Consider the following 16875-nt stretch of genomic DNA (forward strand, 5'->3'; position numbering starts at 1 on the left):
ACGCACTCTATCACTGAGCTATACCCTGCCCCCTCAAAAGTTATTTTTAAAGGAACACATAACTGGGCTTTCCATTTAAAAACTGAGTCACTTTCAAATCATTCCCTCTCCCTGTTTGCCCCTCCCCCCTCCCAGGGCGTTTATATGACCAATGACCTAAAGGAAGTTCCTTTTTAGCTGAAATCCAGCTCACATGCGGCACTGTGCTAGTTTCAGGTGTGCTGCTCAGTCATTCCACACTTGTGTGCGTTGTGAAATGATCTCCATGGTAAGTCTAGTAGCCATCTGTCCCCAAACAAAGTTATTAAAAATTATTCAGCATATTCCTTACGCTGTGTATCATATCCCATGGCTTATTTATTTTATAACTGGACGTTTGTACCTCTTAATCCCCTTCACCTGAAAAGAAATACACTAGAACAAAAGAGTGGAAACTGAAACTGTATGCTCCACAGAAGCTTTTAAAACTGGAAAGTTTAAATGAAGTACTTTTGGGCATTTTTAATCTTTCGACCAAGCATACTGAACTCTTTGTAAGCATCTAGTTAGAAGCACTTTCTTTACCTTTGTTTCAGATGACAAAATGGAGAAATGAAAGACACGAGATGAGGCATTACCTGTTTCAACGAGTTTGTCTTAACTTCCCACTCAAATCATCCTTATTAGTGCCATCTGATTCGGCAACAGCTTTACCACAGACACAAGTGTATGTCTGTTTATTTTTCAAAGAAATGTAATATCATGAAAATGAACAGCGTCTTTAAGGATCCTTTTAGCCGTCACTTTACAGATTACTTATGTTAACATCTGGTTGTCCTCACTTGTTTTTCTCTAGTTTTGTGTCAATACCAAACTAATCAGTGGACGCAAGTACAGAATTCCAGGAGCTTTGTTTTTAGATGCGAAATAATAAAATTTCCTAAAAACTTGCAACAAATGCTAGCTTGTTTCCTTCCAGTCTGTTCTATCCAGAAAATACGCTACTGTGATTGAGGCTCACATTTCGACAACCCACTAAAGGGAAATTTAAAATGAAACTGAGAATTATGGGAAAGGCTGAGATTGCCTAACAACAGGAGGAAGCTGAAAGGCTAGAGGGATAATTTTAGTTTTTTTAATTATAAAATTATAGTACAATTACAATTCAAGTTTCAGGAAAAATAACAACATTCCTCGTAGTGGAAGTGAATTCCCACACGCTAGAGTCTCAGTCAAGTGCTGTGAAAAAGCCACCGAGGAGCATTTTGTCCACCTTTGGTCACACGATAAAAAACAGAATTTTAAGGGGATACACCACAACCACCGTCGCCACGCAGAGGTCTGTGATAATGCTGAAAACTGTCTGTGGAGAAAACTTTTAAGCCACATTAAATATTTCAAGATTTCATTTACAAGCACAGAAGTTCCTCAGTCTAATCAAACTGTGATCTAAGCAGCATGGGGCTGAGACAGGTCACAGTTTTTTTTTTCTTTTTCTAATATATATATATATATTTTAATTGAAGTCTAGTCAGTTTACAATGTTGTGTTAATTTCTGGTGTACAGCACAACGGTCGGTCACACGTGAACATAAGTCACAGTTTTTAAAAAAAGCCGTGTCGTGATTTTCTGGCCCAGTTTTTAAGCTGAACTTATCATGCGGTTATCCCTCATTTTTCCCCAAGGCGTTCTATTGCCTCTGTTGATTTTGGGGCGGGGTAGGTAGCGGGGCAGAGAATGCTATTCCTAAGCCATTTTCTATTTGCCTTCTCTGTTCCAGGGTGTCTGCCAGACAGAAGCAGGGAGAAAGCCAAGTTCTTTTACCCAGAAATAACCCCTGGTGGGGCCCCCGCCAGCACCACGTCTGAAGCACAGGTAAAGCAAGTGCTGGCTGAGTTTCACAGCTTATTTTAGGACACAGGAGGAAACTGACAAATAAGTAGCTTAAAATGAGGGGAAATAGAATATTCATTTTAAAACCTCACTTGGATGAATGAATTATTGAAAACTGGGACCATTTGCATTTGAGTGAACAGAAGTCAGATTTATTTTGAGAGTGTGATAACGTTTCTCGGATATAATGTGTTATATGCAAGGGAGGCAAAAACAACAACAAAAAGCAGAAACCCACAAAACCCCCCAAACCCATCCAAACCAAACCAAGTCAAAAATGCCTGTAGCTGGACACTGTTGGGGAGGAGGGCAGGGGTCATGCATTTGCAGAGCCTCCTACACACAGGCCCCTCTCTGGTCTTACTTGTGCATAAAAGACCACAGTGCAGTCTGAGGAATGAGTGGACTCGATCGCTGAAAGCAGCCCAGTGTGTAAGCACAAAACCGATTAACCCCCAAACTTCACTCCACTGCGGCATCCTGTCCCCAGATGCTACACCACTGGAATTTACCAAGAGGCACCATTTACCCCGGGGAAGTGGTTATTTCAAGAAGGTGCCATAAGAAGACATATGATCGTTGGCATTTAAACCTTTGTGTTAATTTAAAAAAATGGTGGTGGTAAAGCCAGAGAAGCCACGGTTTGAGGAATGCAATTTCAGAAATGGTTGATCAAAACAAATTGTTCAGAGTCCATAAACATGCAGGGACATGTGACTTATTCAAAAGAGATCACAATGATTCCACTTTAAAAAATATAAATCCAAATGCATTTTTAAAAAAGTAGAAATAATGAAGATTGATTTAAAAAAACCATATAGTGACTCTTTCTTGAATAAAGGCAAGGAAGCCTTTGGTGTGTGCGCAAATTATTTTCCATTGCGTTCATCCTCTTAAAGCATGTCCCCTCTCACGGCCTTCCAGGAGTCCACCATCGTCTGGAAGACTGACTCAGACTCTACTCACTACCCGTGCCGGGGCTTGGGGAGTCTTATTCAGCTGCTGGAGCCCCCGCCTTCCCATCAATTCAAACATTTCTAATATGAAAACCCTTAAGTTTGTCTTTCTATCGTAAGGGTGATATGAGCACAGACGGGCATAAAACGAAGGGTCTCATTTCCTCCTCCCTCGCCCTCCCGGCCCCTCCCCACAGGGAATCAGTTAGCAGCTCCTCGGGTCAGAAGCACCTGCACCCGGCCCGGCCGCAGTAACAGAAACAGCCATCCCCTCAGGGGCCCCTCACTCTGCACTCCTTCGGACAGACTCCCCTAGATTCTGCCCCTCGCTGCCTTTCCCCTGTTCATTCCTGTGACGTTGATACGTACACTGTCGGGTACTGGCTTGTTTCTCTCTCTCAACCAGTCTCACCTCCTTTGACGTGGACAGGAGCGCTAGCGTGGTGCTGGCACACAGCGGACCCCGCGAGGCCGCTGCGGGTGGGTGTTCCACGCCTGAGTTCTAAGGACAACTCACCCGCCCTTCTCTGCTGCCTTAGAAAGGGCTTTGGACACACAAACGATGCCGAGTCAGATACTTCTTAATGGCCTTCTCTTCCCTGAGAGGAAGTGCCTGTGTATCTGGGTTATTAGCAGCTGGGCTTTGATCCAGAATCCATTTCTGGAGAAATACATCGCATTTTATTTTTAGCTATGAATGGGGCATACATTTTTTTCTTTGCTTTTTAACAGTAGTTGGCTCTCCTGATAAAACAGACCTGCGGAGAGAAGATAATAGATAATTGTGTCATAGTATTGGGAAGAAACGAAGAAAGAACCTCCTTGTGTCAGAGAGCAAGGCAGCACTCAGAGACTAACAGGGTCCCATTGGAGGGACGAGGACCTGGGTGGAAAGGGCTCTCGATGGCAAGTGTGGGACAATGTGAGCATCCACAGGAGCAGTGATGGCAATGGATTACAATGGTTAGAATAAAAAAGGATAAAACTACAGGGACACCCAGAAGAGTAGGGGAGAAGAGGGAAGGAGGGGGAAAGAGAAAGTGCGTCTTTGTAGGACGCCAGCCAGTCGGAAAATCACCTGGGCAACCACTCACGCGATACTCAGATCAGGCAGGGTCCCACCTGGGAAGGCTAAAGCCCAGACGAAAAGTTGCTACGGAACAGGAAACCACCCCCTGGGCCCCAAACACCCCTTCCTAATTACAAGGAGAAGGGCACATCTCAGCTGGCGATCAGACCGAGCCCCCCAGCAGCAGGACAAGCCCACAGCGTGTGCCTCCCAAGGTGGATGTGAAAGCACACAGCATAGCTCAGTGGTCCTCTTGCCAGAAACGACTCCCTTGAACCCAAGCAAGAGGACAGGGAGACAAGTCCAGATTGCAGGACATGATCCAAGACAACTGGGTTGGCTTCTTCAAAATGGAAATGTCACAGAAGCCAAAAAAGAAAAAAAAAAAAAAAAAAAAAAGACTGGGGAGAGGGCAAGGGGTGATAGGGTCCAGATTGAAGGAGACAAAGAAACTGGGTGGACAGGAGGTGGAGCCTGGACTGGATCCTGGATGGGAGGGGAGGAAGGAGCACGAGGAGGGAGCACGGAGAAACCTGTGTGGGGCTGTATTCACGCCAATGGGTGACATCACTGCATCTCTGATAAATGGCTTGGATGCGATGGTGGCACCGAGCATACGGAGGAGAATGTGCTCAGTCTTAGGAGACAAATTCTGAAAAATGTAGGGGCAAAGCGTCACTGTGTGTGCCGCATACTTTCAAATGGTTTAGGAAAAAATACACAGAGAGCGACAGTAACAGTCCCGGGGGGGGGGGGGGCGTGCAAGAGTGGGAACGAGCACCGCGCGCTGTGACAAGTGGTCAACCCCGGGGAAGGCGCGGGCGTCTTCACTATGCTATCTTATCACATTCTCTCGGTATTAAACTTTTTTTCCAGGTAAAAGCCAACATCATATCCTCTTCATGTGAAACCAAGAGTTTCCATTTGCTCCTCTGGAAAGCCTGATGTTGAAATAGCACACAGACCCACAACAAGGCGGAACAGCAGAGTCGAACCACCGACTTCTTCGCTTTCAGCCGGAGTCCCACCAGCCGTGGCGCTGACACACACCGGGTCTCACAGCGCTCCCGGAACTGGAGGCGTGCAGCTGCGGGCGGCGGCCAGGGGCTCTGCGCTCGCAGTTCCCGGACTGGCACCCAGCCGCTGCTGTGCAATACTGTAGCCCTGGGCTGGTTTCCCCATCACAGTGGGAATGGAACAGTATCTGCCTTATAGAAAGGTAATTTCTATAAACACAGTTATTTATGTTAATTAAAAAACGATGTAAGTAAGGTAAATTATATACAGGCCAGAATATTACCTGGTATACGGCAAACAATAAATGCTACTTTATAATCAACAACAACAGATGTTTTGATTAATAAAAGTGGCAAAGCAGCTGGCGTGGTCCTCTCAGAACCTGGGATTCACTGGAGAAAGTAGTAGGACGGGTCCTGGTGGGAGAACTACCTGGTAGCGGCAAGGGCACCAGCTGGGAGCTCACCGAGACAGCCCTGCATGCAGACCAGACTCTGCACTCGGCAGGCGGAGCTGCAGGTGGGAAGAAGGGGAGAGGTACGGACACCAGGTGGGAAAACCAAGCAGGGCTTGGGGACCAATTAAGGAGGAGGAATGTTGCGTGTGACGGTTAATTTTACGTGTCTATTTGATTGTGCAACAGGATGTCCGTATATCTGGTCAGATAGTATTCTGGGCGTCTCTGTGAGGGTGTCTTTGGATGACATTAACATTTTTTTTTTTAAAGAATTTGTTTTTCCCTGTGGTGAGAACTCTTAGGCTCTACTCCCTTAACAACTGTCCTAAGTGTCCTACGGCAGGGTTAGCTGTAGCTGCCATGCTGTACGTTACAGCCCTCGTTCCTGCTTATCTCGGCGCTGGAAGTGTGTACCTTTTGTCCACTTTCCTCCAATTCTCCCTCCCCCACTTCTGGAAACCGCAAATCTGATTTATCTATCTACGAGTTTGTCTTATAAAGCAGCAGATTCTGCATGTAAGTGGGAGAGATCATGTAGAATTTCTCTCTCTCTGCCTGACTTACTTCACTTAGTGTAATGCCCAGCGGGTCCATCCATGTTGTTGCAGATGGCATTACTCCCTCATTTTTTATGGCTAAATTATGTATTCATCCACCCCACATTTTCTTTACCCAGTCAAGTGTCAACGGACACTTAGGCTGTTTCCGGGTCTTGGCTGTTGTAAATGATGGTGCTATGAACATGGGGGTGCAGCTCTCTTTCCGAGTTAGTGTTTCTGTTTCCTTTGGATATATTCCTGGAAGTGAAACTGCTGGATCATATGGTAGTTCTATTTTTAATTTTTTGAAGATTGTTAATTTTAATTTTTGAGTAGCATTGGTTTTCCTACTTTTGTGAAAAATGCCACTGGAATCTTGATAGGGATCACACTGACTCTACAGATGGCTTTCGGTAGTACTGACACTTACAACAATGTTAATTCTTCTAGTCCATGAACATGAGATACCTTTCTACTTATTTCTGTCTTCTTTGATTTCTTTTATGTGTCTTGTAGTTTTCAGAGTAGAGATCTTTCACCTCCTTGGTTAATTTTATTCCTAAGTATTTTATAATTTTTTTGATGCTATTACAAATGGGATCATTGTAATTTTTTTCAGATAACTTGTTGTTGGTGTTTAGAAATGCTACTTACTGAGTTTTACATGTTGATTTTGCATCCTGCAACTTTGCTGAATTCACTGATCAGATCTAACAGCTCTTTGGTGGAGTCCACAGGATGTTCCATATATAAAATCTGGAGATTTTATTTCTTCCTTTCCAATTGTGATGCCTTTTGTTTTTTTCTTGTCTGATTGCAGTGGCAAAGACTTCCACCACTTTGTTGAATAGAAGTGCTGAGAGTGGCCATCCTTGTCTTGCTCCTGATCGTAGAGGAGAAACTTTCAAACTTTCACCACTGAGTATGATTGATGTTAGCTGTGAGCTTACCATATATGGCTTTTATTATGTTGAAGTATGTTCATTCTATACCTAATTTGTTAAAACTTTATCATGAACAGATGCAGAATTTTGTCAAGTGCTTTTTCTGCATCTTTTGAAATGATCATATGATTTTGTCTTTCATTCTATTAAAGTCATGTACCACATTGACTGACTTCCGTACGTGAAGCCATCCTTGCATCTCAGGTATAAACCGCTTGACCGTGGTGAAGGAGCCTTTAACGTGCTGCTGAATTCAGTGTGCTAGTGTTCTACTGAGAATTCCTGCCTTTATATTCGTCAGGGATATGGGTCTGTAGTTTTCTTTTCCCTTTTTATAATATCCTCATCTGGCTTCAGTATCAGGGTGATACTGGTCTTATAAAATGAGTTTGCAAGTGTTCTGTCTTCTTCAATTTTGGGGAAGAGTTTGAGAAGGACTGGTGTTAATTCTTCTTTAAATGTTTGGTAAAATTCACCAGAAAAGCCATCTGTCCTGAGCTTTTCTTCGTTGGGAGGTTGTTTTTTTTTTTTTTTTTGATAACTGTATTTATTTGACATCTGGATTCAATCTCACATATATTTACATGAGTAATTAAAATTTATCTCTAATGATTAACTGTTCACAGCTGAATGGAAGTTACGCTGACTGCACTTTCATTCTTCACTTAGAACACCACGCTCACTCTGCTGCAGCGACAGAAAGAAGAAAGCTACGGGTCCTTCCCCTGCAGTGACCTGGGGATCTGTGCACAGAGCGAGCGTCGGGCAGGCTCTCCTGACGTCGTCATTTGCATGGCGACATTTGGCTTGGTAAACAGAAAGAAAAGGCTGAGAACACAGAAGAGGGCTTCATCATAAAAGGAATGTGACTACACTGCATTGCCCTACGGGGTTTAAGCTGCCGAGTCAAGTAACCTTGTGTGTCGCCTGCCTGCTAGCTGCCTAGTGTCAGTGTCTAGGATCTGAGTGTGAGGGCCAACCTCAGGCACTGCTGGTCCAGCCTCTTCCATCTGCAACGAAGGTCCAGGTTGTAACTATGATGAGGGCAATTTTGATCCGCCACCCGACTGAAGCCTGGCATGCTCACTTCAGGAGTTGAGTCTGGGGTGAGTATGTCAGCAGGGCTTCATGAATTGTCATTTATTTTTCATGTCACTTCTCTTTTCACCTACAGCTTACACAACTACCTGTTTTCAAATTTATTAGGTCAATGACTCTTGATTTATTTTTAAGAGATTATACCAAAGATAGCATAAGGCCAGAGTGAAATGGTGCGGTTCTAACAAGTCAATCTGGAAGGAACTTTTTTCCCATATTATATAGAGAAATCTATTATTAATAGACACTTAGAAGTAGGCTTTGGTGTTAAGCATTTAAAAATGGGCAGAAGAAGGTTAATGTGCTGGTCACCAAGGAGCTTCAACAGCTTCCTCAGCTTCAAAATTAAAAACAATTTTCTCGGATAAATGGAAAGATTAATACCATAAGAATAATCCGTGCTGAATATTTCACATTAGCTTGCCAACTGAACACAATGGAGCTTATTTACTTTCTTAAAAATAATGATTCCCCATTTCCCCCCACCCCCACTGTAAAACTGAGATCTGTCATTTATAATGTTACCTGGATTTCCTAAACATTAACATTTTTAAAACCAGTGGGTTTTCCATGGAGAGGTTTAGAATTCTGTAAACTAAGGCGAACCGTCCTTACTGAGCAGTAAGTCATGGCTAACGAGGCAGAGGCCCAGCTGCGACTGCTGGCTGATGGGCCAGTTCTGATGAGACAACAGTCTGTTTACAGTCACACCGCCAGATCCACCGCAGGTATTGGAAGTACTGACCCGTGTTCCAAAACCTGATTTGTAAGGTTCCACTTTAGGCCGGCTGTATCCTGATTGCAAGGCTGTCCAACAGAAATACTGCCACACCAATCACCTTCCCTTCCAGTGTCTACATGAAATTTGTGCTTTCCTGGTTGGAGCAGGTAGACGAGAGATTCCTGCTGGATTATAATAACCGGCAAAGGAATGATGTGAGTTGTTTGGGACAAAGTGCTCGCAGATGCCACAATCTGCTCTAACGCCCAGCAAGTCCTCCCCTGCCACAATCACAGCTGCCTGTAGGTCTTCTGTCTTCTTTGGGAGCACGTCAGGGAACCTGCTAAAGTCAGTACGTCTTGATCTGCAGCTGAAATAAGCTCGCATTCCTTTACAGTGCAGTACTCTCTACTTTCAGGCCTAACAGAATCAAAGCCTCCAATTACGAGTTCAAGGAAAAAGCTTTCCGTCTCTCCTCAGCGAACATCATATAAGCAGTTGGTACCTCTGTCAGCACAGGCTCTTAAAGAGCTTTACTCCACAGATGAAGACATTTGTCCAGAGGCTGACTCAGAATCACAAGGTGGTACTGCAGATTCCCAGTGCGAAGCAGAGGTTCCAGCGGCATCAAGGCCCACTCCAGGTGGGCCTACTGGTCTACACTGAAGGGCGGAGCCACCAGCCAGTGAAGCACAGGCTGGGGGAGCAAGGGCAATGGACCTAACAGGGTCTAACCTTGACTATGTATTTAACACGACCAGTGAGTTTTACACTGCCTGCTTATGTTTTTATGATGTTGACTAGTGTCCATTTATTTCCAAAGAACTCCCTTCAGTATTTCTTGTGAGGCAGGTCTAGTGATGATGAATCCCCTTAGATTTCTTTGTTTGGGAAGGTCTCTAACCCTCCATTTCTGGAGGACAGCTTCACTGGGTAAAGTATTCTCAGTTGATCCTTTTTTTTTTTCTTTCAATATTTTGAGTATGTCACCCATTCTCCTCTAGCCTTAAGTTTCTGTTGAGAAATCCACCGACAGTCGTGGGGGTCCCCATGTATATAACTTCTCTTTTGTCCTCTTCCTGCCTTAAAGTTCTTTCTGTCTTTGCTTTCTGACAATTTAATGGTAACATGTCTCCGAGTAGCCCCACTTGGGTGAGACTTACTTGGGGTCCTTTGGTCTGCCTGGATCTGGATGTCTGTTTCCGCCCCCAGGTTTGAGAAGTTTTTAGCTATGATTGCTTTAAATATACTTTCTGTCCTTTTCTTTTTCTCTTCTCTTCCTAGAATTCTCATAATGTGAATATTGTTTCTTTTCACCATGTCCCATAAGTCCTGTAGGCTTTCTTTACTCTTTTCTGATCTTTTTACTTTTTACTCCTCTGGCTGGATAATTTCTGTTACCTTATCCTCCAGGTCATTGATTCTGCATGATCAAGTCTGGTTCTGAAGTGCTCTGTTAAATTCTTCAGTTATGATATTTTTCAGCTCTAGGATTTCTGTTTGTGTGTGTTTTAGATGTTTTGTTTCTTTATGAAAATTTTCCTTTTGTTTATATATTGTTTTCCCAATTGTGTTTAGTTGTCTATGTGTTCCTGTAGTTTACTAACTTGATTTAAGAGAATCACCCTGAGTTCTCTGTCTGGCAGTTCAGCGGAGGCCACAGGTCTTGCCCTGTGGACAGGGCGCGCCGTGGGCTGCGCCCTGTTTCCAGGCCGCCGTGAAAGTGGTACTTGTCAGACGGGCTGTGCAGTTTCCCCTGCACCCTGGCCAGGCTCCCCAGGTGGGAGGGTGGGAGCCTGTATTCTGCAATGAGTGGGGCTACAGACCAGTTGTCCAGCCTCGGCACAGTGGGAAAAGCAGCTCCAAGGCCACTGAGGTGCTTTGATTGTGGTCTTGACTCAAGCCGAGCAGGATTATCCATGTAATAATAAAAGGAATACTTCCCATGAACCAACCCTCCCAATGCCAACAAAACCCCTAATCATTCATCAACATCACACCCTTCTCTAGCTCCTACCCTCTCTCCTTGTCCAGCAAAACACTCAAATGCTGCTTCTCCCCTGCCCCATCCCCTGTGCTTTTATCAAACGTGGCCAATTTATACAGCATGTTTACATTATTTAATAATAATAATTTTTAGATTAAAGGGATAAGAGTTATGAATGGGGGGAAACCTACTCAGAAGTGCCCCGCTTCTAGTCCAGGACACATAAATCACCACTCCACTGGAACAGAGTCCACAAGTCTACCCGCGAGGCCCACCCACCCGTGCAGGGATGTCAGCACCGCTGTGTGCCTTTGTTGCGTGCTGCAGAAAAAGCACTCCTGGTCCACACACCGTGAGCTCAGCTGCATGAAGGAGCCCTTGCCCACTCCCCAGAGGGGCTCTGGAGACCCACCAACTACGTGGTTACAGGCCTACCTGGAAGCCGTAGGCTGGCAGCTGAGATAAAAGGAGACAAGTGAGAATGTGTGCTGCAAACCCAGGCCCTCCCTCGCGCCGGGAGAGCACGCTGGAGCTTGGGCTGCTCCCGCGCCGAAGAGCGGGGTCTGGAGGACGGCGGACAGCAGGAAGCCCGGGCAAAGGGAGGCCAAGGGGGGAGCGTCTGCAGACACTCTGAGCGAGAGGAGGCCCGCGACTCTCAGGAACAATGATTCCAGCTCCATGAACACCTCCGTTCCTTTGACTTCGCTGCTGGACTTGTTCCTCTGCCCCATCCTGTTCTGCAATGGGAGACGCCCTAAGGGGAGCATCATCCCGCAGACACTGATCATCTTGTGACGCTGACACCCTGGACCTGCAGGGCTGCAGGTTCCGCTCTGCAGAGTGGGGACCGCACCATGGCTGTACCTGGCCTAAAGGGCTCCCCGCCGCCTTACAGATATGCTGTATGTGACTCAGACATGACACAGACCCCAAAATCATTCTCACGCTCACAAGGTCAAATGCTGACGTTTGTGTTCATCTTAAAGGACATGTTTAAGCATTGGGAGGTTCAAATTATCCATTCATAGTTCACACATTGGTTAGTTATCTCTGGCTTTCAAAATGGGCTTTTGATGATTTTCAGAAATAAAAATTCGACCTGTTCCCTGTCTCCGCAGAATATACCACTGAAACAATCTGGTGCGTCTCAGTGCCCTTCAGGGCCAGCCCTGGGACGTTCCGCTCCTTGGTGTGAGCGGACGAAACAATCACCTCCCCGAGGACGTGGAGCTGAGCTGCACAGCAGCTCCTTTACTGCCGATAAATCTGTTTTCTAATTACATAAGAAGACATGTTTGTCTCTGGCCCTGATGACATTAAAAATACCAGAAGCATCATTGCTTTAATGTGCATTACAGAAACATGACTCCCCAAGTGAATCTGATCCATTAATAACATCTCTTTAACTACCGTCTAATGATTTTTGCAGACATGTCAGAGAATATTTTATGGCTGTTTTCAACCATCTGTTCTTTCTTTCAACATGAATTTGCCAGAGATGTAATGAAATTTCTCGTGCTGTGTGCCATCACACGTTTTTAATACCGACACAGCAATTAGACATATCAACACTGTCACACACTCCACGCGCTGCTCAAGGAACTGGAACCTTCTGTCTGCAAGACCCTCCCTGCACTGACCCAAGGCTCTAACCTGGCAGCAGCACGTTCAGGAAGGTACCTGAGATGTGTACGGCTGAAGCATCGTGCGTCTGAACCAGTCACAGAGCAAGGAGTAGCTGCACTTCACAGAGTTACATGTGATGTTTAAAACTGCTGTCCTTCCCTTCAATAATGTGTCATGTCATATTTTAAGCGTTTTTCATTTATAAATTACTCTTTACTGAGTGCCTGTTATGGTCTAGTCACCCTCTATGGCCAATTTTTCTGAGTGGAGGGCTCATGTTGAAACACGTACACAAAAGAGAAGTTCATTTGGGAGAGTTGTATCTTTAAGCAAGGAAACAGCTTTTAAGGCACAGTGACCTGCTTCCAGAGTGCGTTCCACACGGAGTTGTCCTAGGGGGGCGGGCAGGTTCCTGGCAGGCCAGCTGCTGTGAGGTAAGGAGTCCCGGGAGGGGATACAAGCAGCTGTAGACTGAAGGCTCTACTCCGAGGTCGGGGTCAGGGGGGTCAAGGAGGAAGGCTCTGGTGGCCCCGTCCAGGGCCCTGTGACTCAGACGCAACCTGCAGGAAGGGCCTCCTCTGCCGCTCTCTATTGTCAGACTTGATGTTTTCCACCGCAGATTCTCTAGAAATTTTCCTGATTTCTCTTTTTTTTTCTTTAATAAAAGATAGGGTAAAGGAGGAATAAAATCTCCCAAAAGCAGTGGCCTGCGTTTAGACCTCACAATGCGTTTTTACGTTGATCCATGAAACGAACAACAAAAGCTCTACAGAGCATTGAAAAAATCATTAGAATTTCACCACCCAGAGAAAAACAACTAATCTCACTCTGTCTGAGGCATAAGCCGTGGTGCTAAGGCCAGTGTCACCTCTGCAATCAACTGTGGTTAAAACGAGGTGGATATCCGTCCCTCCCCACTCCTGGCTCCCCCAGAGGCGATAATGAATAGAACTCGAGGGATGGACACCGCGCTGGGAAGTCTGCACCAAGACCTAAGCTACAACAAAGAAAATGAAGCTTATTCAGTGCGCTCCATCCCATCTGGGGTCACGAGGACATTTCTTCTCAGTGGGAGGGAGTCATTTATAAACTCAGTGATTAGTTCGAGGAGGGCGGGAAGAAAAACAAAGCTTAGATTCCTTAAGTCTTTTCCTGGTCTTTCTGTTTTCCTATACTTTTTTTGTCTTTATAGTTATAATTGGTAATTTTAAGTCCCAAATACTAAATTGAGGTACATATATATTTTTCCTCCCTCTATTTCAAACAGACATATGCTTAGGACAAGTTTAAATTTTAATAAACACTGAGAGGAGTTGAGAATATAAAATATAAGCCAATCCTTCTTCAGTTTCATCTGGCTAATCATTAAAGGTCTGCTCCTTGGCCAGTGGGCTTTTTATCCATCACCCACATAATTAACGCACTAAGATGCTACCACTTCCTGCTGACTGTAGAGGGAGGAAGGATGCCTTCCACTTACTGAGAAGAACCTCGATTCTCAGCTAGAGTTTTTGCAACTATTATTTAAAGTATGCAGTATTTGAAGGAGGGGCATTCCAGATCCCAGTGTGGAGACTTCTGTGTGTAACTGTGAATGTGCAGTCTTAAATGTTGCCTTGTTCAATGAGTTTTGGGCCTTTACGAGAGGGGTTCGGAGCCAGCGCACAGACGGCAGCATAAGCCCAGACCCCAGGAGGATCCAGAGGTCGAAAACGAGGTGCAGCCAGCAAGTGTGTTTGGCTGGCTCACAACAAGTGCTTAATAAAACAACGCAGGCCAACGCTTGAAAATCCACTTTCACATTAAAATGGGAAGATCTGAAAACACAGACTTCATTCCCACCTTCAGTGGGAAATAAGCGCTGTGCCTTAGATGCACAAGCTTTCAGTCAAGCCACGGCCACCTGAGTGTTCACATTCGCCCTGGTCTCCCTCTCCCTCCTGCCTGACCTGGTGATCTGAGAGGAAATGAGATGTAGGTGGAGCCCCGGGGGCCTTGCTTCTTGAACTGGATGGCAGGGAACACAGTGAGAGAACATAATTAGAGTACAGTAAGAGAATTGTAATAGGATTCTTCTGAAAATTCCAGGACAAACGGCTGTTGCAATACTAAGGTGAAGCGGCCTGTGGCTGTTTTAGAATACGATCACCAATTCTGTGCCACCCTCCACTGAGAACCGGGGGGGTTCTGGGATCCCACCCCTCAAATCTGAACTTGTGACTCCTCTGACCAATGGAATCTGGTGGCAGCGATGCCATGTGACTTTCAAGGTGAGGTCCTGAGAAGCCACGCTGCTGTGTCCCATGCTCTGGGAGCGTCCCCTGCAGCTCTGAGAGCAGCCTGTGAAGATGAGTCTGTGACGGTATCGGGGAGCCCTGGCCATGTGAAGAGGCCACATGCAGACATTCTGTCCAACGGTCGTGGCTTGTCCCTGCCCAGGCACCAGACCTGCTGGGAGGAAGCCTCTGGGTGACTCTAACTCCAGCCAATGGTGTCAACCCCCGCAGCTGTCTTCCCAGTCTAGACTGACACCACGGCTCACACAAGCCACTTCCAGGGCACACCACCAGGAGTCCTGGTGCACAGGGTGCAGGCGCATAATCACAAGGGTGGTTGTCCTGCACTGTGACGTTCTGGTGGTAGGAGCAGACGGCCGGAACGGGGCCTGTGGATACTAAGAAAATCTCTGAAATGGCTTCTTCCGTGCGACAAATGCTCCTGTCTGCTAGCCCCTGCTGGGTTCTAAGCCTTCTCCAAGATTTTCAAATTGAATACTCAGCAGTCTGCAGTCTGCTCCTCTCCTCCTCAGGAACCGACGGAAGGAGGTGACCTGGGCAGTTTTCACAGCCTCCACTCCAAGCGGTGCGGCTGAGGAATCCTTCTTGGCTGTTCTGTGCCTGTGGGCTAAAGCACCAGAAGTTTGCTGATGTTCTGATCTGACGATCTTCCTTTGGAAACGCGTTTTCCATCTTCATCTTGAAAACGAGGATGGTGACAGCTGATTACCTGTTTCACAGGGGTTCAAGGTTTTGGTGAATATGGACCTCAGATTGCTCAGAGTGGGAGAATACGATTTTACCCACGGCGGCGCGGAGTCAGGACAACGTCTAACCCCCCAGCACGTGGTCACACACAAGCAGCGCCGCGCACAGGAATGTGCCTCTTCACCGCTGCAAGCGGCTCATCTTGGCAGCGCTCATTTTGTTTAGGGTTGCTGGCTCTTTGAAAATATCTTAAACACCCCCTGCTGTGTAAATGCTGTGAATGTGTGTCACACTCGTGAACGGCAAGAGGAAGGAGAGACATGGACAAGTGCTAATTCAGTAACTGAAGGAGGACCCCCAAGATCTCCATTTCTTTGTGTGTTTAAGAGAGCTGGGCTCTGGACAGGTGTGACCACTAAAGAAATGTTTATTTCATTTCATTTCATTTCATTGTATGTATGTATGTATGTATGTATGTATGTATGTATGTAAAGGTAGATTTATTTAGAGAGATACATACTGCATAGGTGTAAGGCAAGAGAAAGGCAAGGAAAGCGCTGTGGGAGTTGGGTGATCAGGTTAAGGTAGAAGTAGGTACACACTCCACAGACAGAGTGTGGGCCGTCTCCAAAGGGGAGGGAGCGAAAAGGGCCTGGAAATGTTCCTTAGAGCAGAAAAAAAAAATCACAGATGATTTAAGCAAATTTTAGCTTTACATTTCTCTGCGGGTTAATACACTCTCTGATGGCTTCCCTTATATGGCACAGGTGATGTATTCTTAAGGAGCTCAGGGAGAAGTTTTCCTAGTAAAGCATGTCTTTACTTGGAACTAAATCACCTCCAAAAACCTCTTGCCTTCTTCTCCAGGGTGATTTCTTTTCAAGCACCGCCTGCCGCTTTAAGAGCGTGATGCAGGGAGACCCGAGCTCTCTGGTGCCAACACAGTCGCCATCCGAGCGGAGGAGGCCCGTCTGACTGCCCTCCGGATCCAGCTCCCACACTGTCGTGCTACGACCTGCTGTCCCTGTCCTGCTCTTCTGACTCGAGGAATATTTTATTTAAGCCTTTTCTTCAATCATTTTGGCCATGGCTGTCAAATATGTCCTTACGGCACTATGGTTATTTCAACGACTAACAAAAATACAAAATCCAACGGGAGCCAAAGATGCTGTAATTTATCTTGACTAGTCTGTGGGGCTGAGGGACAGGCGGTCACACCACAGCGGTGTCTTTTCCTGGTACTGCAAGCAGGCCAGGTTGACTGTATTTGTAGAGAGACGAGGGATTTGTGGGAAATGAAGACAGTTTTCAAGACATACACTAGACCTCACACTCACTCTGGGAGACGACAATGCCTGCTGGGATGGTGTCTCTGTTCAAAACGTTCCCGAGAACCACTCCGCACCCTGGGCCTCGGCTGCACCCACACTGCCACCACTGTTCACTGCGCATTTCACTGCGAGAATGTCTGTCTTCCCCTAAGATTCCCAGCAGCTTAACAGTGAGGACTGAAACTGTTTACTCATCTTACATCCCTAGTGTCTAGCAGAATACTTGGCAACAGGAGATGCTCAATATTTATTGAATGAATAACTCTACACTCT

The 16875-nt window shown here is 45.9% G+C and overlaps 1 protein-coding gene and 1 pseudogene across 1 annotated transcript in view; both read right to left on the bottom strand.

The window, feature by feature from the left end:
- LYRM4 (LYR motif containing 4) overlaps positions 1–16875 on the bottom strand; it is a 106820-nt gene that overhangs the window by 32282 nt on the left and 57663 nt on the right. The window lies entirely within an intron of this gene.
- Positions 6215–12365, bottom strand: LOC102523575 (annotated as a pseudogene).

The sequence above is a fragment of the Camelus ferus genome, chromosome 20 (assembly GCF_009834535.1).
Source record: "Camelus ferus isolate YT-003-E chromosome 20, BCGSAC_Cfer_1.0, whole genome shotgun sequence".
Classification (NCBI taxonomy): Eukaryota; Metazoa; Chordata; class Mammalia; order Artiodactyla; family Camelidae; genus Camelus; species Camelus ferus.